The 24,093-nt window shown below is 35.0% G+C and overlaps 1 protein-coding gene across 13 annotated transcripts in view; it reads left to right on the forward strand.

Moving 5' to 3' along the window:
• The window catches only part of LOC140144513 (muscleblind-like protein 1), a 480,574-nt gene that overhangs the window by 176,253 nt on the left and 280,228 nt on the right, over positions 1–24,093 (forward strand). For all 13 annotated transcript variants that reach the window (XM_072166327.1, XM_072166329.1, XM_072166324.1 and 10 more), the window contains exon 5: positions 22,281–22,325. The gene's annotated coding sequence lies outside the window, so the exon portion shown is untranslated. The remainder of the gene's footprint in view (positions 1–22,280; positions 22,326–24,093) is intronic.

The following is a 24,093-nucleotide window of genomic DNA, read 5'->3' on the forward strand; positions in this document are numbered from 1 at the left end:
TGAAAAAGGTAACTTTTTAAGCAAATGTCAAACATGACAGAGTCCAATATCAGTATACACGCTGCTAAGTTTACTATTATTATCTTGATTAATTAGATGATAGTTGAAGTATTGAAGCAGCATCGATAGTGAATTTTGTTTTTATGTCCCCTTCTTTCTTGACATTAAAAAACATGTTGAACCAAGATGCAGGGCGTGAGAGATCTATTTGCGCTGTAAGGGAATAGACCAAAAGACCAAAAGAAAAACTTTTTTTTTCAGATAAGGTTTTAAAATTTGAATTTGAATGCATAAGTTGATCTTTTCCCCATGTTCTGAGAAATTTTAATTTTTTTTTTTTTCAGATAAGGTTTTAAATAAAATTTGAATTTGAGTGCATAAGTTGATCTTTTCCCCCATGTTCTGAGAATTTTTTTTTCAGGTAAGGTTTTGAAATTTGAATTTGAATGCATAAGTTGATCTTTCCCCCCATGTTCTGAGAAATTTTAAATAATGAACTATCAACTATCAGTGAAAAATGAAATTAGAAAGTTTGGTCAAAAGTGGCCAAAAAAAACCCCAAAATGGTCTAAAATCACAGAAAAACAAAATAAAGGAAGAATTTGTGCATATGGCATAACACTTTGCTATTTTTCCATGTATTAACCATTTTATTGCCTTACTTAGAGCAGCAGTTATTCTTGTAGAGAGATACATTTTTGATGTGCCCATATGATGAAGTATTCCTGTATCTTGATTGATTTGTGTCTCGTCAAGGAGAGGCTGTTTCCTACTTGTTTTTGATGCCGTGGAGATTTAGTACATGTTTGCGACAGGACAAAGAACCTATTGAGAATATGAGTTGATATTTCAGATTGAATTTGTTATTACAAATAGTGCGGATTTTGAGATGTACAAGTATTGTGGGTTACATGTACATAGCTCGGGAAAGTTATAATGCGAGTTTGCTGCAACAGACTGTAATATAATTTGCTGTTCCATTTGAAATCCACACTAATAAATCTTCCACAGGGTGGAGTGTGAATTTCAAATGGAATTGACACATTAGGCTGATCCATTTGAAACTCACCCGCCCTTTGTGGAAAATTCAGGTTGAATCTTTCTCAGAAGGTGTTTGAAATTCAAATGGAGCTGCCTTAAATGTGTTTATTCCATTTGAAATGCATACTCCCCTGTTGAAGATATTTCCCAAATCTTCCACAGGGATAGTGTGGGTTTTAATTGGAATAGCCCTATTTGACATTGTTTTGGTGTAATGTTAATTTTATTAATGAGAAGTTTGGAAACTTTATGTATGTGTGTACATTATGTTGCATTGTTTATGCTATCTTCAGTAGATAGCAACAAGAGCTCTTAGCATTAGCAGAGAACCGACGCTGATACCTTCTTTATAATTATGTTATCTTCAGTAGATAGCAAATTTTAGTTATGCAAAATATTACTCTCTAAGTTACCATGCATAGTCTTAAATGAGAATTAAAGAGAATTAGCAGGCAGCAATGCCTATTACATGTGTACAGTGTGTGATTTGCAGTTGACATTAAAAAAAATCACATGTTAAACCACCTGTCCCTCCAATTGTCACTTTACCATACAAACTGAACATTGCCAAGGACAGCTAACAGAGTGTAGGATTCAGACACAGCTTAGCCAGCTACAATGTTTGGATTAATGGTCGACCATCATGAATGTCTTCTGACAGTCATGTCCTAAAATAAACAACATTTGCCTGTTAAGTCTGGAAAAAAGAGTCAATGAACTTGTTTACTCCCTCTCGTTTTGTTGCGAGATTATATTTTTGTTTTTGCATGTACAGGTGCATGTATGTTTAAGTGAGCGCATTTATGCTGCAAGATTATACTATCTTCAGTAGATAGCACAAAGCTCTAATAGTAGATAAAGGATGGTGATGCCTTCATTTAGGGATTCAATCATGTTTCACCGTTGTTCATCACCGATTAACAACGATGCATCCGTGTCGTCTGAGTGGTAAACCATGCAGACGCTGCCGGACACGAAGTTGTTAATCGGTGATGAACAACGGTGAAACATGATTGAATCCCTTTTAACAACGAAACAAGCTAAAGATGTCTAATTTACATGATTCCTTCATTCGAAATGTCCGTTTGTCATTGCCACTCAACCTTACAAAAAGATCGCAGTATTTCTCTGTTGATATCAGCAATAAAACTAAAGAATAAAGCGGTAATATTTAGCTGCTACCGCCAACATTTAACATAAGAGAGTTCATGTTTACACATAATGTTCCAGGCATGACGAATTTTACGCGCTCATGCGTAACACGTACGGTGTACGTGTAACCTTGTGTTCGCGTATACGCTACTGAACTCTGGATTCATCACGGATTAACAACGGTTGGCTCCTGTACAAAGGTATAGGAAGAGTCTGTTGTTGAATATATGATGTTATCTTCAGTAGATAGCAAATATTACTTTCAAAATAACTACTCCTAATACAGGGCAAACATTCCAAAACTTGCACAGTTTGTTTTTTCTCATCTGTTCTTGATCCTACCACTGCACCTTGTGTAGATTATTTAATTATAGGCAGTCAAGTCAGTAATATGTAGAGTGTATGTGTGATTTACAGTTGACATTCAAACAATCATAGGGATAACAACCTGTCCATCCAGTTACCACTTACCATGTATACAAGCAGAACATCACCAAGGACATAGTGTAGGATTTAGACACAGATTAGCCAGTTAGAATGTTTGTATTAATGGCTGACCATCATGAGTGGTTAATGACATGTCTTCTGGCAGTCCTGCCCTAAAACAAACAACTTTTACTTGTTAAGTCTGGGAAAAAGAGTCAATGAACTTATTTACTGCTATAGGTTTGATGCAAGAGCGTATATTTGTTTTTGAATGTGCGAGGGGATGTAGGGGTGTGCGTGTATGTTGGGGTGCTTTGGTAAAAGCTTGCAAATGAGGACGCACACACAAAAATAGCAGAGCAGGACACTGGCAACTGTGGATGTCCATGGTTCCATCTATTTATCAGCGAACAATGTAAAAAATGCATTTGAGACCATGTTTTGTTTGCTTCTGCAGGGTCATGTCTCATTTGGATAGTAAAAAGTCTGATGGGTCCTTGGTTTAGAGCTTAACTTCAGGTGTGCAGGGTCCTTGGTTAGGTTTGGAAAATGTTGTAAGTCCTTGTTTTCAGGTCTTTATAAATAGAGGGGTGGGGTGCGCATGCATTGTGGCTATGCATGTGAATTTGAAAGTATATATTCCAAAAGCCCATAGTTGGCAGTGGTGATACAAACCCACCCTTTTTTTTATTTCAAACCCACCCTTTTTATTTTATACCCTTTATACCAAAACTCTGAAACCCACCCTTTCTAAGTGTGGTTACTGAGCTGATCATAGATAAGTGGTTATGGTGGTCCAGGAGGCGCAGATTTGGATCCAAAGAGAATTACAAATTGAAGTTTCGGATGACCAAACAGAATGGGATTTCAATATTTTTTTTGTGTTTCATTTAGTGTCATTCAATCGGAAATTAGAGTAAGCTTTGAGATTGCAATTGTCGACTTCTAAACCCACCCTTTTTTTATCAGTGACCACGCTATCTCTAGTAGATAGCATGTGCTTGCTTATTTAGTAGATAGCATATGAATACTTAAGTAATGTTATTATAATGCTATCTTTAGTAGATAGCAAAAATAGTTCAATAGACAACAGAAAACTACCTTGTCTTATAATTTATAATCTTCAGTAGATAACTACTACCGTAGCTTAAACTAAGGAAATAGTAGTTTGTGTATACTGGGATTTAGTAGTGCTGTCTCCAGTAGCTAGCTGATTCAATATACTCGCTATTATGTCTAATAAGATGTCATATAAATCATCATCAGGTGCGTGTTTACATTTCAAAAAAAGCATTTTCTTTCAAACATATATGGAATTTAATTATTTTAATGGACATTGTCCAAATGATACATTGTGCAGAGTTGAATATCTTGATTAACAGCGCCTTTTATAAATATATAAAAGATTTTTTTGTTTATTGTATTTCATGAATTTTGTGTGGTTTATCTGAAGTGGTGAACGTTCCGATGTTATATATTAGCTGATAATTCTATTAGACTTTAAAACTTGATGTCTTCAAACAACGAGAGTGGCATATTAAAATTTGATATGAAATTCAATCCTTTATCACAAGGCCTTTCACTGAGTCTATTGCCATTAAATCAATACCCAGACACGGTAGTCAGATTGTATCCTAACCGTGCACTCAGCTACTGTGCATATATAGATTTCTCTGTGGAAAAGCTGTTGGTTACTAAACATTTCACCATATAGTCTATCGTAAACAGTCGCTGAACCAATACTAGGCATGTTTGTACTCATTTTAATGCATTTTACATGAACATATCAACTATGATGATAAAATTTCGAAAATGTAAAGTTGATTTAAAAAAAATGCAAATTTGGTGTTTTTTGTCAGGGATAGTGTTAAATTTATCGTCTTTGTAGCTTTGTTACTCCAACCACTAATTGCCAAATCACAACAATTTTATCTTGACTGGCTGAACTCGGCAAGCGGTGTATTGTCGTATCGATTCACGTCTCATGAAAATTGGATGAGAAGAGCGTTTGCATCGTCAGGTGGTTGGCCGCGCATTCTTTTATTGAAACGCAATTTTCCAAATGAATGAAATCTATACCTTCCTTTTATCATATTTGCATTATGATGTTTTCTCATACTAAATTGGGAGAATGGAAAGGCATTGATTGCGATCTGTTGCTTATATTGCAAGGGGAGATGAAATATAACCAATTTTGTAACTTGGTATGGATATGATTGTATTTCTTTGATTAAACTTCTATTTTGATGACATGATTTAGTTATCGGACTGACCTTTGTTACTGACTGGATATTTTATAATTCATCAAGCAGACACTGATTAGTAGACTATTGAATGAGAAACTTGTAAGCTTGAAAAATATTGTGTGTAGATTTTGTTACAACAATCACGACATATTATATGTATTTTTGGCTTTTTTGTAAAAAATTGTTTTACATACAAGTCTATGGAGGTGGTAGCCATTGTGGGGTTTATAATCACAGTTCTCAATCAGTTTTAGGCTTCTAAATACCTTTTTTTCTTCTACAATTGGCACAGCATTGTTGGTAGAGTGTTTATTCAATTCAATTTTAAATACTGCTATATCTTTTTAATACTGCTATAAATGCTATTGTTTTTATCTTCATAAGAAATCTATAAATGCTATTTTCATAAGATAGCTATAAATGCAATGTTCATATGATTGAATGCTATCTTCATAATATAGCTTTAAATACTATCTTTATAAGATAGCTATTAATAATATCTCCATAAGATATCTATATATAAATGCTATCTTCAGAAGATAGCTATAAATACTATCTTCATAAGATAGCTATAAATGCTATCTTCATAAAATAGCTATAAATGCTATCTTCATAAGACAGCTATAAATGCTATCTTCCTAAGATATGTATAAATGCTGTCTTCATAAGATAGTTATAAATGCTATCTTTGTAAGATAGAATGCTATCTTCATAAGATAGCTATAAATGCTATCTTCCTAAGATAGTTATAACGCTGTCTTCATAAGATAGCTAAATGCTATAGCTATAATGCTATCTTCATAAGATAGCTATAATGCTATCTTCATAAGATAGCTATAATGCTATTTTCATAAGATAGCTATAAATATAATAATAATAATAAAACAGCATTTATATAGCGTATTGTGAATCGCAGCCACTTCCCACACATTTATCCTTTGCCCATCTTGGCCCCAGAGGTCAATCTTCATAAGATAGCTATAAATGATGTCTTCATAAGATAGCTATAAATGCTATCTTCATAAAATAGCTATAAATGCTATCTTCATAAGACAGCTATAAATGCTATCTTCCTAAGATATCTATAAATGCTGTCTTCATAAGATAGTTATAAATGCTATCTTTGTAAGATAGAATGCTATCTTCATAAGATACCTATAATGCTATCTTCATAAGATAGCTATAAATGCTATCTTCATAAGATAGCTAGAGACTGACCGATCAGATCGGTAGCTTCCGTATCGGGCCGATTATTAGCTTATCGGTAGTGATCTGCATCGGCCGATTTTTCCTTCATCCGCCGATGTAATGCACCGATCACCCAATATCATGAAAGTAATTGTTGAAGCTTAACAAGTATTCATTTATTGGTATATTTCTTTGAATTAGCTAGTTAAATCAAGCGAAATTTAGCAAAAGAACAAGCTTTGTAGGCGATAAACGTATATAAAATCATACCGTGATTCAGGCACGCAGCTGAGATAATCAGGTAATTCCCCGCATGCACATTACAATTGTAGTTCTTACTTCCGGGTTACACACGTGCGTACGGGCCGTGTGCAAAACTCAACACTTCCGGGTTACACACGCGTGCGTGTCAGATTGGAGAGAGCTACGGGCCGCGTGCAAAACTCAACACTTCCAGGTTACACACGTGCGTGTCAGATTGGAGAGAGCTACGGGCTGTGTGCAAAACTCACACTGACTTGAACGTAAACACAATATTAAAATGGGGTGATCGAATGATTCGATGGACTGGGACATCAGGGGGAAAGGTAAATTGAGCTTATAATAATCATGGTCAAATTCAGTATTTTAAATGCATATGGGAGTGTGTTTTTTGTGCTCAGAGCATACATAATTATGGTAATACTTTGCGTACAGTACCCTTTTAACATACGGGTGAAATTTACTCACGGTGATGGCAGCCATTGTTTACAATTGGGGAATTGGTAATCGGCGATCGGCGATCGAATCGGCAGATCACAGAGATAATTGATCGGCCAATCGGCCGATTCAGATAAGGACCTGATCGGTCAGTCTCTAAAGATAGCTATAAATGCTATCTTCATAAGATAGCTATAAATGCTATCGTCATAAGATAGCTATAAATGCTATCTTCATAGATAGCTATAAATGCTATCGTCATAAGATAGCTATAAATGCTATCTTCATAATATAGCTATAAATGATGTCTTCATAAGATAGCTATAAATGCTATCTTCATAAAATAGCTATAAATGCTATCTTCATAAGACAGCTATAAATGCTATCTTCCTAAGATAGCTATAAATGCTATCTTCATTAGATAGCTATAAATGCTATCTTCATAAGATAGCTATAAATGCTATCTTCATAAAATAGCTATAATTGCTATCTTCATAAGACAGCTATAAATGCTATCTTCCTAAGATAGCTATAAATGCTATCTTCATAAGATAGCTATAAATGCTATCTTCATAAGATAGCTATAAATGCTATCTTCATAAGATAGCTATAAATGCTATCTTCATAAGATAGCTATAAATGCTATCTTCATAAGAGTATGTGCTAGTATTTTAACAAAGCAGTTATTGCCTTGTTATTCTTGGGAGGACAGTGCAAATGCTATTCCAGTTGAAATCCACACTACCCTTGTGGAAGATTTTGGAAATACCTTCCACAGGAGGAGTTAGTTTTTCAAATGTAATTGGTCAGAGTTAATCATTTTGAAACCCATACTCCCCCTGTATTATGGTTATAGATATCTTCCACAACTGGAGTGAGTATTTCAAATGGAAGTTACCCAATTGTCTATTCTATTCAAAACTCATACTCCCTCTGTGGAAGACTGTAGCTGAATCTTCCACAGGGGTAGTGTGGATTTTGAATGGAATAGCCCAATCCACCTGTCAGAGCAGCCTGATACAATCTCATTGTGATTGTATAAATGTGTTATTATTTTGTAAATCTGTTGCAAAATATCTGGAGTAGCCAGAGGGATGAAGTCAGTACAGGCGTAGACATACAGTGCTTTAATTGGCTCATAGGATTAGTGTTGAACCTGAGTAGACAGATATTATAATAGCATCATAGCTTGAGAATCAGTTCAATGACTCATATATAAGCTTATATCAACAGATTAATTCATGTGCCTTGAGGGGATCAGACAATGATGGCCAAATGCTGTGTTACTGAAAGCTGTCAAGCTGATACAATTGTTATACAGGGTGGCCCAAATGAATAGTAAAGAATTGCCTAATGTTGAGGTATACAATTCAATGCTTTTACCTAGGGTGATCCAAATAGAAGTAGTAAATTTCACACAGATAAACATGTTATGATGCAAAAGTTTCATTTTGTATATCGTCGTTGGGCAGGGAAAACCTCGCATGTGCTTGTGGACCCTGAACTTGTTTAAATCAAAACTGCCAACAGGTTACATAGGTGGTTTTGCTTTAAACATGTTCACGGGCCAAAAACACATAGGAGGTTTTTCCTGCCCAGCGACGATACAAGTAGCTTGAGGCTGCATGTATGATAGGATTTGCCAAAAGAAAAATTGAAATTGTCTTCATTTGAACTCTCAGAAGACCTTAAGATTTTATAGCTGTTAAAGATGAAATGGTTAAGCTTAAAAGCTCAACGTAAGTTAAAATGTAGAAAGATAAAAACTTTGAAAATGGCCTTGAGTTAATGCTTGTGTATACCTGTTGATGTCTGGGGAGGATATATCTAAATCTGATGATAAATTCACATTATCTGTGACAATAAACTCAAATGAATACTGAGAGGGATCGTTTAAGGCGAATTTTGTGAATCTATAGACATCACATGACGTATGTGTATATAAACAGATATTGTGACAGAATATGTTGTTTCTTTATTTTTAATTGTCTCTGCAAGGATGTATTAAATCTTCCGGAAATTCCTGGAATTCCAGAACTTTACCCCCCCCTCCCAAAAAATGACAAATTATGGAATGGGATGATGATAATTCATCAAAGAAAAAGCAAAAAAAACCATTTTAGGAGGGGGTGATACCCTGCAGTCTATTCTCCAGACATTCCCCCCCCCCTCAATATTCAACACAAGCTCACAGCCACTATCCAAGGACCAGATGAATTTTCAGGAGATGGATATATTTGCTCATATGAATTTATATCCCTGTCTGTGGTATACCCGCATTTACTGACATCTTGTCCTGAGCATGTGAAAATTAATAAAAATAGTATATTTTTGTCACACTGCAATTAAAGCTTTCATTTGAGATTAAAACCATATCAGTAAGGTATTTTTCATCAATTTTCATGCTAAAAACAAAGAATTTTGAGAATTATACTCGGAAAGTCGTTTGTCAATTTTGTCCCAAGTCATGTACTAAAATCTAAATCCAGTGAAGCAGGAATACATGACAAACGGATGTTGTTCAAGTATGATATTTTCTGCTGATAATTTAGCAATGAACATTGAGTGGTCCTTGACGGGATGTTGAAGTAACATGAAGGAGTCGTCAACAGGGTTGGGGAGATTAAGAAGAAGATGTCTAGCGCGTCTACTCGGAGAGAGTTGCGATGGTGACTCGCTAGTGCACTAAAAGCTAACTTTATATAAAATGAATCCAGGCCCATAACTAGGGGGCAAGGCCAAAAAAGTCACATTTGGAAGCATAGCAAGCGAAAAAAATTGAGGTTTTTTATGCCTTTTTGTTGGTCAACCAAGGGCCAAATTTTCAAAAAAACTAAATTTTTACACAATTCGCCTCCCAAGTCCACTTTTTCAAACTCAGCCCCCCTAATAAATCCTGGTTACAGGCCTGAATGAATCAAATTTTTAGTCAAAATCAACAGATTATGCTACCTGACTTAAAAAAGTAGATAATTTGCATTTATATGATGGCTGATTGTGTTAACTGTTGATGATAGACCTAAATGAATAGGACCGTCATTGGCAGCGCCAGGAATTTTTTCGGGGGGCATTGAGGGGCAAAGTGAATTTCAGGGGGCAAAATCAACAAATTTTGGGCAAAATTGCGCAAAAAGTGGATATTTTCGTAATTTTGGGTTTTTACTGGGGGTGGGGCAAGATTTCTGACTGGGGGGAACCACTGAAGAACTTTGCTTATCCCAGCCAACAATTTGACGTCAAGTTTTGGTGTGAACGTATTATTTAAACGTCCCTAATAAGTCAGGTCGAACAATCACATAAAGTTAACTTTGTACATGTTGAAGACGTAAATACCACATCAATACCAAATGTTTCAAAAAGGCTTTTGAAAATCATGTCCAGATACGTTAAAATAATGTTGTAAATACGTCACTGTGCGATGTTACCTTATTACAACCTAAGTACAACGCCAGCGAATGTCACAAAAACATTTTGTTAAAAAACAAAACATTTTATATAAAACTAACAATTATACTGAACTATAACCATGATAAGCGATCATATAATTGTTTTATTTTTCCCACCCCGTCATTCTTTTCCCAATCATTAACGTTTAAGTGTGATTAGTGGTTATCCGCAAATGATACCAACATAAAAACACACCAGACTTTGCGCAAAGTAAGCATATTGTCCAATTATTGCTCAAATCAACTAATTTTATTGACAAAAACAGCTAATTTTAACATTAGTAACACTTCAGTGGTTTACTAATCATAGAGGTTGGTCAACTTCAGTTTCATGACAAGAATACATTACTGCTGTAAAGTGAAAGATTTTTGCGGAATGTTATTTTCACGCTTTGCACGCTCAACAGCAGGTACTGTAAAAATAAAACTGAGTTCAATTTGTTCTGTTATGTATGAGGCTGGTCGAGTGCAGATCCGTTACAACACAATTTTCAATGTACGGAGCCCTAACCCTAACCCTCTAACCCTAACCCTAACCCTTCCTCATTGTGACATCATGCAAGCAGTAAAGTTCATTTCCCATTGAAAAAGCGTTATCCGACGGATCTGCAGTCGACCATTCTAGCTATGTAAGAAAACTCAATCATGAATTTAAACATAAGTGAAGTAATTCAAAATCAGTAAAATGTGAAAAATTAGACCTGCGAAAATAATACTACAATTAAAGTATTTTATTTAACCATTTACTATCACAAGTTAGACAGCTGATATTTTTTATCACAATTAAAAAAAAATATATAAAAATATCAAAATTTCACTATTTTATGACCATGAAATCTACACCTAAAATGCATTCAAATATGTTCAAACACGCCTTGTATTGGTTCAGTGGTTCTTTCGCAAGCAATAATTATTTTTGGTAAAAGTCAACAATAGATACAATTTTTTAAAAACTCATAACAACATGTTAAGCTTTTCTTGTTGTTAGTCAAACCACATGCAATGAACCTAAAGAAGATTATCTTCCCATAATGCATTTCTCTCATTTCAATTATTTATTTATTATTCATATACATAACTGGCTAAAATACATCCAAAATACACATACAAAGTATGTCATAAAATAAAAATTATAAAAGATTGTCCCGGCTGAGGCTAGCCAGGGGCCAGGAGCGTGGACACTATCGGGGGGAGGGGGGGGGGGTATTTACAAATGAACTCAAAGCTTTATTGCACATTTATAATAAATAACAAATTACACATATTTCATCTACAATATCATAAAATTCAGGAGTCTAGCCCCAGCTCTTGCATATTCATTTCAATAAAGTGTGTTTTAAGGTGGTTTTTGAATGGCCTCATATTTTTATGCAAAATAAAATGATCCCTGGTGGACACTGGAAGTGCATTCCAAAGACAAGGAAAATTGACACAAATGATATATTTTAAACTATCAGTTTTTGGGGTGATGTGACTCTTATAAAGCAAATTATCTACATTTGCGGATGTTTACAATCCAGTTACTGAAATGAAAGACAATGAATTTGAAATACATTGGCAAGCAAAACAAATAGATTATTTCCTCCTGTTATTAAAATCCATAAGATTTACTGTACTGATTTTCTATCATGGGTCGATAGTGACGAAATGTACCTCAAAGAACAGAGCACATTCTAGATCTTGCAAAATATGTTTATTTCTTGACTATCGACCCATGTTATAGCAAGAATATTCTCAAAATGAAAACAAAGGGAACCTGTGCAAAGTAATGGGAGTGTTATTTGATGAAATGAGGCGATGCATCATGTTGTAAAGGATTCTGGGAAGGGTAAGATACCTTCTCTTCAATGAACCAGACATTTACATAAAAGGAGTTGTGGAATGAATTGTGCAATGAGCATTAAATGTTTTTGCCGGTGGACCGTAAACTACAACATATGCGTGGACTGCTGCTGTCGGGTGGGTCGGCAGGCGTGTGTGCTGTACGTAACATTTCTTGACCCGTGTCATTGGTTTTCACAGTCTTTCAATCTGATCTTATCACATTGTATAGTATACACCTCATGCATACATCTTTGTGTACATGTAAGACAGTCGTATCAAACATGGCTGCCTTGTGATTCATTGTAATAAAACCAGGAACGGAAACTATTTTGAAACGGGTTAGTGTAGTGGTCTTCTCACTCGCTTCTCACCGCTATGGCTGGGGTTCAATTCCTCGCGGTCCCACATGTGAGTTTGGTTGCCGATCCATGCTTGTCCTCGCAGGTTTTTCTCCGGGTGCTCCAGTTTTCCTCCTGCATCTAAAATCGGACCTCTCCCCATATCCCTGTCCCGTCATATCCAGATGGCATCCCTTGAATTTAGTAGCCTCCGAGCACTATTGGGTTTAGCCCGGCTTCGGCCGAATGTTATAGATAAATAAAAAAGTAGTGATTTCCTGTAGAAGTAGTGATGTTGCAGGATTAATTACCATAGTGACGGGTCTACACTATTTTTGAATGTATTGCCCTGCACTATTTTTAAACAAGCAGCACTTATTACATGTGTTTGTGTGCAATCAGATTGAATAGGATACTGCTCTTTTCAAAGGCACTAATCTTACAGGTGCGAGTGATCAGCAGGTCAGGTCTTTATCCCTGTTCTTTAATAATCTATGTGTAATGCCAATGAACAGCGTATTGTCTAGTGCAGGGCAATACATTCAAAAATAGTGTAGACCCATCTCTATGGTATTTAATCATGTTGCATCACTACTTCTATGGTGAATTGTGTTATAAAATGCAAACAAAATTCCTTTCAGCAATTAATGTTTCACAGGATCGATGGAAAAGTATTGGCTTTCACTCGATCCAAAAATGTCCAATTTGATGGATAAAAAGCGGTGGTGATGTGGGGATAAGGCTGTTGATCGCATCCTCCTCCTTTAGAAATCAAAAACCATCTGATTACAGATCATACTGAAAAATTTGAGCCGTCACTAGCATCCATAACATGTTCATCTATCAGGGCATAGTTCTTTATCCCCAATACATTTAAATACATTCGTTGAATGACCTTGGAAAATTTGGGTACAAAAATTCATACTCTGCAACTTGAGGTCAAATTTTGCACTCTGAGTATTTAATTGAGGTTATTGAACTATGACATTGGGATGAGGCCATTGTGGTCCATAGTGTTTGTTTTTATAATAAAACGGATGATGCAGAATCCATTTTTGATGACTATTTTATCCAAGGTTAGACAATTTAAACAAAGTGACTCTCACTCCGAGTCTCTTTCTTTCTCCCTTTTATCTCTTTTTTTCTTTTGATTTCATTTCTCATGATCAAATTTCTAATCTTTCTCAAGTTTTAGAGTTCAAGAAGGTTACACCAGCTAAAGAGAAGTTACCTCTATCTTGCATAAACACAACCGCTCTGCTGATATAACACCATTTTTCGTAATGTGCAATGTGAATATTATTCATACTTGGCTCCTTAACACCCTGGGCACAGTGCAACATTTCTTGCTACTGCATGGAGTATTTATACAAAGGTTGCTTAATGTTATTTCTTTCCTGTTCATGTTGTTCTTATTGATCGATTTCAAAATTGCCAAATCAGAGTATTTTGTAGTGAAATAATAACCACAACAAGTCATAATAATGATAACAAATTGATGGTTGTTCTATGGAGGCTATTCTAGTTGAAATCCTTACACCCCTTAAGACATGATCTTAATCTCTCACAGAGTGGCGGGAGGGACACTCCAATGCATGTGCGGTCATCACTTTCAACATAATAGGATCTTTCTAAGACACTTGCTAAAAAATGGGGGTCTTTTGGGATAGATGCTAAAAGATTGGGGGTCTTTTGAGGTCAAATGCTAAAAAATGGGGCCTTTCGTGGAAAACTGTTCAACTGGGCTCAATTGATCAGTTTTATATTCCAATTTAATTTTTATTAAACCTGGATAAATGACAACCTTCCCAAACGTAACCTTTCAAGGAAAGATCCTAAAATGAGTTCTTTCGGGGGGAAAGGTTCTAAAAATTGGGGTTTGGGTTGCAAAAACTGTAGAATTTTTCCACAAAATGGGTATTAGGAGTAAAATTTGGATTTGGGTTGGGAAACAAGTAAAATACAGGGTCTTGGTGGAAAATGGGCAACAAAAAAAAATGTCTTTTGAGTACCCCATGTCACACAGGGAATTTAGATTTCAAATGGAGTTACCCATTCAGGTAACCCCATTTAGAATTCACACTTGTGTAGAAGATTAAAGGTCATATCTTCCACAGGGGGTATGGATATCAACTGGAATAGCCAACTACTTTATATCAATTGGGGAATAATTTTCTGTCAAGTGCAAAAATAAGCTTAATGTTCTCATTTTAAAAATAATGCACCTAAGTGAATATATCGTGGTTAATGCATTCTTGATCAAGTTCCGGTGTATGTGTCTTATTATTTTCTTCGTTATATATCTGTTTATTCTTAAAATGTTTGAGTATAATTGGTTTGTTTGTACTATTCATATCTAATAGCGGGGTAATACCGGTAGACATGAGGATGATAGGTACTGATACCGGGTACTTGATCTAATGCAAACACTTTTGGTTGACAACTTTTCAAGGTCATGCTAGGTGATGTTACAATCTACTGGCAATTTTTATAATTTTTGAAGAGAAAGAAGGAAAAAGATAGACAAAAACTAAATAAGAAGTGTTTTCTTTTTAAAGCAAAATAACATCATTTCAAAAATATCAAATGAAAACTTGCCTTTTCATTTTAAACAGAATTCACCTAATCTTGGTTAATGCATTCTTGATCAAGTACCAGATATGACTGTCTTCCTATTTTCTTTTTTATAATGTCTGTTTATTCTTAAAATGTTTAAGTATCATCAGTAATTGGTTTGTTTCTACTATTCATATCTAATACTATAGCCGGGTAATACAGGTAGACATGAGGATAATAGGTGCTGCCATGCTGATACCGGGCACTGGATCCAATACAAACACTTTTGGTTGATAACTTTCCAAGGTCATTCCAGATGATGCTACAAACTATCTGGCAATATTTGTAATTTTTGAAGTGACTTTCACAGAAGAGAAATAAATAAAGAGAGAGAAAAACTAAATAAGAAGCGTTTTCTTTTTAAAACAAAATAACATCATTTCAAAACTGTCAAATGAAAACATTTGAAAAATTGAAAAAAAAAAAAATCAAATGAAAACATAATACCACAGCTGCTAAGCTAAAGCATTGTGCACTTTTTAGTATCAAAACAGCTGTATCAATACAACTCAAAATTTGGAAACACATTATTTCAATGGTAGGCTTCAATGTAAGAAAGAAACAGAACATGAAAAAATTAGACCATATCCCTTTAATATGAGTTTAATGCTCTGCATGCCAGCCATGCGCTTCAATGGAAAAAGTTCAAGTTTTGAAATATTTTCTCAAAATATCAAGAACTATCTTAAGAACTACTGAAACAATACTAGGCTTGTTTGTACTCATTTTAATGCATTTTTCATGCTGATTCCAAATATGGTCATGAAAATTTACATTTCTAAAATTTATTTCTAAAATTTTTGATTTTAAAAATTTTGTTTAAACATGTCGTCTGCAATTGTCACCCGTGTGAAGAGAGTTAACAAAGTATAGCGAAGAGCTTGGATTTAACTCAGTCATGTTGAATTGCAATGAAGCTGTTTATTTGTAATGCAGAGTGTACGTGGGTGTATAGTTGTAGTTATGTTAAAATGGAATAACATTAAACTGCTTTTACCTGTTGAATTGGGCTGTTTCGTTTGAAAAACTCACCCCCACTATGGAAGAGTTTGGTATGATTTCAGCCAAATCCAATCATATTCATCCCTAACAAAAAGTGGAGGTGGGGAAATTATTGGAATTGCAAACAAAATTGTATAATCGAGGCAGAATTGTGCACATTTTTTTAAGCAATTTTCAGCTGGAATTTTACATAAAACTAGCAAAAAATTCCAGCTAGATTGACCTGGGTACAACTGGAATATTTATGGCAGCGGACATCTTCCACAGAGGGTGTGTGGGTTTTAAATAGAATTGCATATTTAGTGCCTGTATGCTATTTATATACTTTGACCTGTGGCGAGAATATTTCTATAAATTCTAGTGTGAAGCAAGAACATTTTGTATTTTCATAGACTTATATGTTATAGACATATGCAAGGATGTACTGAGCCCTGCGGTGTTGAATTCCCCGCTGTTGAATTACGCAAAAAGTGAACATTTTCGTTCAAAAAGAAAGAAGAAATGTAATAAATTTGGCACAAGTTTATGTCAAAAATCATGTTTATATATAAGATTATATTGAAGACGATTCATGAATGTTACATACTTTTGAAATTGCATGAATTTTTGTCCTGGGGACATAATGATGACTTTGATGACCTTCATGACCTTAGTAGTTGTTGTATGAACTTGGGATGATCCTTGCCTGAAAACTTTTAATAATTTTTGAAATAATTTACAAAATACTTAAACATCTTCATCAGGTGGCAAAATGAAAGTAATGAACTATTCCTGTTGAAATCCATACACCCTCCGTGGACGACACAACCTTAATCTTCCACACAGGCAGTGTGAATTCAAATGGACCCCATACTCTATTATACTGGATTAGCCCAGTTGTAAACTGTGTAGTCTTCATGATACTCTCTTAAATGGAAAGATTGGGGTGAGGGAAAAGTCCAAATTAAGATTGAAAAATTAGTCTTAAAGATTGAAAATTCAAACTAAATTCCATTGCATTTTCAATCTAATTTTAGACTTTTCTCTCAACACAATCTTTAAGATTGATTTTGCAATCTTTGGTTTTAAGAGAGTACAGAAGCAAAGATGAAAATATCATAAACTCTATCTTGAAATGACCTCTTTGCAAGTGGCAAGTCCGAAAATATTTCATTGTATCGGCGCCATAGATCAACATGTGCCTCCTGTAATGAATGCATGAATGAGAGACAAATTTGAACAAATCCCATGATTCTCTCTCAAAGATGGCAAGGACGTTCAAACAATTTTGTTTTTGTAAACTCTTTATCCTGCGCTGAACTTTTGTGGCAATGACGGCGGGCAAGGACGCAATCAGTTTGTTGTTTTCAATATCTCAAGTTCAATATTGACTTCTTCTTGTCACACAGTTCTTAGTGAGAGATACATTTAAATAAATGATTGTGATGTTGTAAAAAACATCACAAGAGTAGGATTGCTCATGGGGTGGCAAATGGGGCAGTTCCCCCCCCCCCCTTTTAGTTGTGGAACATCCCCCCTGGATGCTGGCTGCCAGGATCTTGTAGATACAGTAGATATAAGGTCTTTTTGTGCATATTTGTGAATGGTTTACCTGAATGGGAGAATCCATTCAATATCTACACCCCCTGTGTGGGGAGATTATGATCATATCTTCCATTGGGGGTGTATGGATTTTAACTTGAATGGACCAATTTGCTCATCTTCAAAATTGACACTAAAACAGCACTTGAAAGTGAAACAAAATCTAAAATGGAATAAACAGATGGGGAGACGGAAAATGAGAGAAAATTGATACCATATCTTTCGAGAAATAACACTTTTTAATTGTTTTTGTTAACTTTCAGCTTTTAGTGTTATGGTAATTTTTCAAAAAGATATTTAAATTGGAAATTTTGTCGGCAGTCAAAAACTGCGTAAACAACACCTAGATTCTGCCGCGGGACAAGCAAAGCAATAAATGTTGGGATGGGCGAGGTACAGGTATTATACAGTCTCACATGCTGTCTGCATACATGATGTGAGTACCTCATCTCTCTTTCTCTTGTTCACTTTCTCTCTCTCTTTCACCCTCTTATGTCTCTATCTTTGTACACATCTCTCTCACTCACTCTCTCTCTTTTGCTGTATTTCGCTCTCTTTCACACTCCAGCCTCTTTCTAGCTCTCTCTCTCTTTCTCCTTCCTTTCTCTCTCTTTCACCCTCTTTAAGTCTATATCTTTGTACACATCTCTCTCTCTCTCTCTCTCTCGCTTTCTTTCACTAGCTCTTGCTGTAACTTCAGCCTCTTTCTATATAACTCTTTCAGGCCCATTTATAAGCCAGGATATAATCATCACGGGATGTGCTGGACTTTTATACAGTGGACTTTTCAGGGAAAAATGGCTAGCATGTTTGAAAAAGGAGTACTACCCCCCGATGTAACATTGCCACTGATTGGTCAATTACATGATATTTTCACTTTAATCACCAATCAGAATGGAACTTTGCAAATAATTCATCCCAATTTTTTTGCATGGTGAAATTATTCTAACAATGTTGCTGATTGGGCCAATTGATAATGAAAACTTCGTTGTGGCCAATCGGCAGGTAGTTCTCATGGGGTTAACCTTCTCAAGGGGACTTTTTGGGTCATATTTTGAACATTTTTACTCAAAAATTGGGTCATATATTTGGGAGATATTTTGTTGCATACATAGGCCTACAAGAAATCGGACCACAGCTGTAGGGGGCTAAATTGAAAGGGGGACTCTAACCTTCTCAAGGGGACTTTTTGGGTCATATTTTGAACATTTTCACTCAAAAATTGGGCCATATAGTTGGGAGATATTTTGTAGCATGCATATGCCCACAAGAAATCGAACCACAGCTATAGGGGTGCTAATTAGGGAAGAGGCGCTAAATTAGGTCATATACAGCAGTTCATGCATCAAGATATATGAAAGCAAGTGCATCAGTCATGTGATGCAGAACTACAAGCAGGCATATCATGAATGAGGCGGAAAAAGGAAATGCGAATACAAACGCTTTCTTTACCGTCTCCAGACTGGCACTATTCATGAATCGCCAGACACCGTTAGAAATTCAGCGTATTAAGAACCATTGAAATTCACCAACGTGAAATTAACTCACTACCGTATAGGGAAAGTCATAAGAATATAAGGTAAATGATTTGACATCTGAAAGTCGCAGCAAGTAATGATGACAAATGTGGTGGTTTGTTAATGTGCGCTGGCTGGCATTTGACAGATTGATGATTTCATCGTGTCTTCCAGCTCATGAAATTTTAGTTTCAAAATTCAAAAAATTGCAACATTTTATAAAGATATTTTGAATTTAGTTTTGCATACAAAGAGTACTAAAAAATGAGTATGAAGTATGTATAGTATGGTTTGTTTTTTATGTTGCTGGTTCAAATTGCTGTTTGCGGTACATTTGAGTGTATCGGTCGTGTTTTGCCAAATAAATAAGTTTAGGCCTATGGCGTATATTCATGAGGTTGTGAGCATTGAATAATGCCTAGATATATCCTGCAAACGTTTTGATAGGGTTTCAATTTATTGAAAACAGAGAGTCATCATAAAGCTTATCATACAAAATTTTGTTGATTGCAGTATTTTGGGATCATAAGAACCACATCTAATACCAGTCATATTTTGCACATATTCAAATGCTTTGGGCTATTCCAGTTGAAATCCATACCCCCTATGGAAGACATGACTTTAATCTTTCACACAGGGGGTGTAGATTTCAAATGGAGTCATCCATCCAGGTATATACCCCATTTGAAATTCACACTCCCTGTGTGGAAGACTAAAGTTATATTTTCCATAGGGGGTGTATGGATTTCATCTGGAATAGCCTTGCATGCCTATTCTGAATAATGCAGTCATAGAATGTAATGAAACAAATTTTGATATTTCTATTTTCATACTGAAGTCAACATACATGTGCAGAGCTAATGTAGCATGATAACATGGTATATGTAGTAAATGGGAAAATGAAGTATGTTATCGCACATTGAATATGTGGATTGATGTGAGGGAAGATATTGCTATTGGCTGGTGTGTCAACTTACGCAGTTCACTTGAAGTCAGTCAAGTTGATTTATGGGCCTCTATATAGCCCACGGTGGCGCAGTTTTTGCATGTTTTTTCTGCTGTGAAAAAAACACTGTTTTTTCCCCTTCGTCACTGATTTTTTTTAATGATCTTTGTTACAAATATCCACAATATAACACAATCTGATCCAGTCAGACCAAAAATAAGCAGCAAAAACATAAAAAAATTTAATAAAAATTTCATAACTTTGCAACCAAGTATGCCAGAGAGTTTTAAGTATAGGTACTGAACAAGTGGAATTCTGATTTTATTCTTCTGTTTAATTTAAATTTAATGTAATTTAATTTTGTTTTATATATTTATTTACATTGTTAATATTTAAAAGGGCATTTCGTGATCCACAACCTCATCCCCCCCACTTTTCTCAAAAAAAGTTGAGATTTTTATACCGCTGGAAACCTCTGGCTACATAATGTTTATGTACCAAGAATTTCAACTGGAAAAATTTCTTGCAGATTAATTCGTTTAGCAAAAATGTTGTCAAATTTGAATTTCGTTCTGGTATACCAGAACGAAATTACAACACATTGTCTATGGAGCAGTGTAATATACATAATCATGCATAACTCGCAAACGCAAAATCGGAATCAACTGAAAATTTGGGAATACGCTTTATTCGTGGATATCTACTGAAAAATGTCATAAAAAGAGGATGATAGGATCACGAAATCCTCCTTTAAATGTTTTTGGATGCACCATCATATTGATGAGTGCCACTGATGTAAAAGTGATATCCGAATAAAAACTAAACTAAACTATTCTATAAATGTTACAAATGAAGTACCGGCATATGAACGCTTATCAAGAACCTATGCCTATTACATGTTTATAATGGTTCTTCTTTGCTTGAATGTTATAGTAAGTCATAAAAATCCTTGAAAGAACAGCAGAAAGAACAAAAATTGAAAATAAAAAATAGCTGACAGTGATTGAAAAGTTGCATGTAAAGATTTAAACCTGAGAACACATCAGTATGTTATAACTCAATACAAAGTTACATACAAACTTTCCAATAACGTTATAGGCCAAAATTAGCCTCATGATCCAATGCCATAGTTCATTATCTCCATTTAACTCTTATAACTCAAAATTTGACCTCAAGTTGTGGAGTATGAGTTTTTGTACCCAACATATTCAAAGGTCATTCTATGAGTGTACAAACATATTGGGGTTAAAGAACTGTGGCATGACATATGAGCATGTAAGTCCGGTCTGCTCAGTGCCAGGAGTGGGTTAGTGAAATAGCTGCCATGTGTAGCTGCCATGTGTTAGATGAGTACAGTATACTGTGTGTAAATTGCCATATGTTCACAGGGCAGCTATTTGCACTAACCCACTTCTGGCATAACAGTCGGTATTTAGATCCTAGCATAACCATTGAGTGAGCATATCGACGGCTCACTTGGGCACAAAGTGGGCAAGTGCAATAGCTGCCATGTGTAGATTAGCACAATTATACTGTGTGTAAATTGCAAATGTTCACAGGGCAGCTATTGTTATCAGCTTTAAAACAGGAAAGAGTAGGATGCTGTAGGCGCTGATGTTGCACAATTCAAATTTGCCCCGAAAATATCCATCTTTGTCACAATAAATCAACTCGGGTTGACATCAATAAAATAGGTGCGTTTTAATTAAATTACGTACCTGTGCCGCATATTAAGTAGGGTGTTATTTGCATATTTGTAAGCGCTTTTACATGGGTGATAACATTTTGTATGTTAATTGATGTTTTTGATATCTTCTGTTGAAAATCTAGTTTTTGATATTAAAAGTGGGTTCAGATGACAATATGGCATTTTGATTAAATTATGAAATGATCAAATTTGAAACATTTGGTAAAGTCCAAATTCAAATCACATATTTGAATATCCAGTATTTGAATAATGGATGTATACAAATATTAAATTATGTTATATCATTTGGATTTTGAAGTGTGCAATAATTTATATTTAGGCATATCCTGAAATTTTCAGGACATGCCTAAATAGTTTGCAAAATATAAAGAAAACGTTATTTTAATATAACTATTCATATACAAAATAATTGCATTCAGTTATCCACATAAAATGATAAAAATAGCATTAATACAGACATCTAAAGTCAAATGAATTTCAATCCTTTTGAATATGGACTTAAATATACCACATGTGTTTACCAAAGATCTTTTTTTTTTGTATATTTCAGAACTTGCACTAAGGTTTTCACACAGAGGTCCTACTATTTAGAGAGGTATGTTGTACTTTCTTTTTTAATTATTAATTTGTTAGTGTGTCTGTGTGTCTGTCTGTCAAAGCATATTTCATAAGTGGTGACATAAGAGTAAGATGAGAGACTTCAAGAAAAAAGGTGAGTTTCATTGAAAATGTACAGGAGGGTTTACAATAAAATTTTAAGAAAATGTTCTTGGGCCTTTTTTATATTTGGACCCTGAAGCAAGGTGTGAGCTAGCCACCCATTCACCATCAATCATTTTGGACGGGTAGTTTGCTCCTAGGACAGGCAAAATTAATGCCAGTGATATATGTTAAATTCAGTAAATAATGCTTGAATGAATTTTGTGAACTCAAAATAAGAGCAGCCTAGTAAATGAAGGCTATAGCAATAGCTATTTGAAATGACTGAACCCCCAGATGGGGCAGAGCTCTATTTTTTGTTTTCATGGTCAAATTTTGGACAGGCAGTTTTGGTGAAAATGATGTAATTACTTGTCAAAAATCATGGTCTGACATTAATTCTTCTGATAATCTTTAGCACTAAATGGACTGGTATTATAAAATCGATTGAAATATAAGTGATGTAATTAAAAGCATGATGACTTTATACTTATGTAATCATGGATCTAATTCATGATCCAGTCAATTTATATTTTTGCAGCTCATGTGGTCTTGTATAAACAGTCAGTAAAAGTCTGAAATACTTGCCTATTGCACCCATGCTAAAAATCAGCTGGAAATGTCTGTTTTGTTACATGTGTGAAATCTTCTAAATTGCCTGCATGCGTTGATTAGTAATGTATCAATTTTATCACTTTAAAAGGTCTTTTAAGACCTATCCATATCATTGTTTGATATTTAGGCCTATATGACACAGAAGGCACTGTTATTTTAAGTACAATTACTTCAGCTCAGTAAAGTGAGTCAAGTACACAGAGAATTTTGAAAAGTATACCTAATTCCCGTTCTTTTTTGGCTTCAATTATTTATTAATGTAGTTACTATGTATGAAAAGCAATGAGCAGATTGGGATATTTGGGCCATCAATCCATCTGTCCATTTTACTAGTGCAAAATCAGATTAATTTGAAACATGTTAGGGTGAAAAAGCATGATGTATTACATTGCTGTATGGGATTGTGTCACTTCATATTTGAATCAAGCTTTTATCAGGGAGCATATCTTATACGATTGTGATACAGATTGGCTTTAAACTTGGTAGACTGACCGCTGAGTGCACCAAATCCGCGTAACTTCGGAGTAAGATACTAGTTTAGTAAGTTGGCGAGTATCTCGCATTTTGAGACTTCCAAATCGGCGTAAGTTACTAAACTAGTAAGTTCTATTGTTATCATACTCGGCAACTTACTCTTCATCTTTTGCGGAGTAAGTTGGCGAGTATCTCAGAATTTCGTGACTTCCAAATGTGCGTAAGTTACTAGACTAGTAAAGTTAAGCCAAGCAGTTATTGTTATTTACTCGACAACGTACTCTTCATCCTTCGAGGAGTAAGTTGGCGAGTAAGGAAAACTATTCATAAATAGAGGAGAAAATCATTGATATTGATGAGATTTTGAAAGTAAATAATAAGATATTTCGTAATAGAGCGTATTCTGCGCATGGAGCGTCTCGTATGCGGCGCCACAAATCTTTCGTATAGGTCTATTGTAGGCCTATATAAAAGTATATACAAATAATAGGTCTAGTGTAGGCCTATATAAAAGTACAAATATTTAGAATAGCAAAAACCCGAGGAAAAGGTATATCAAAAGCGATGAGATCCTT

The sequence above is a fragment of the Amphiura filiformis genome, unplaced genomic scaffold (assembly GCF_039555335.1).
Source record: "Amphiura filiformis unplaced genomic scaffold, Afil_fr2py scaffold_60, whole genome shotgun sequence".
Taxonomy (NCBI): Eukaryota; Metazoa; Echinodermata; class Ophiuroidea; order Amphilepidida; family Amphiuridae; genus Amphiura; species Amphiura filiformis.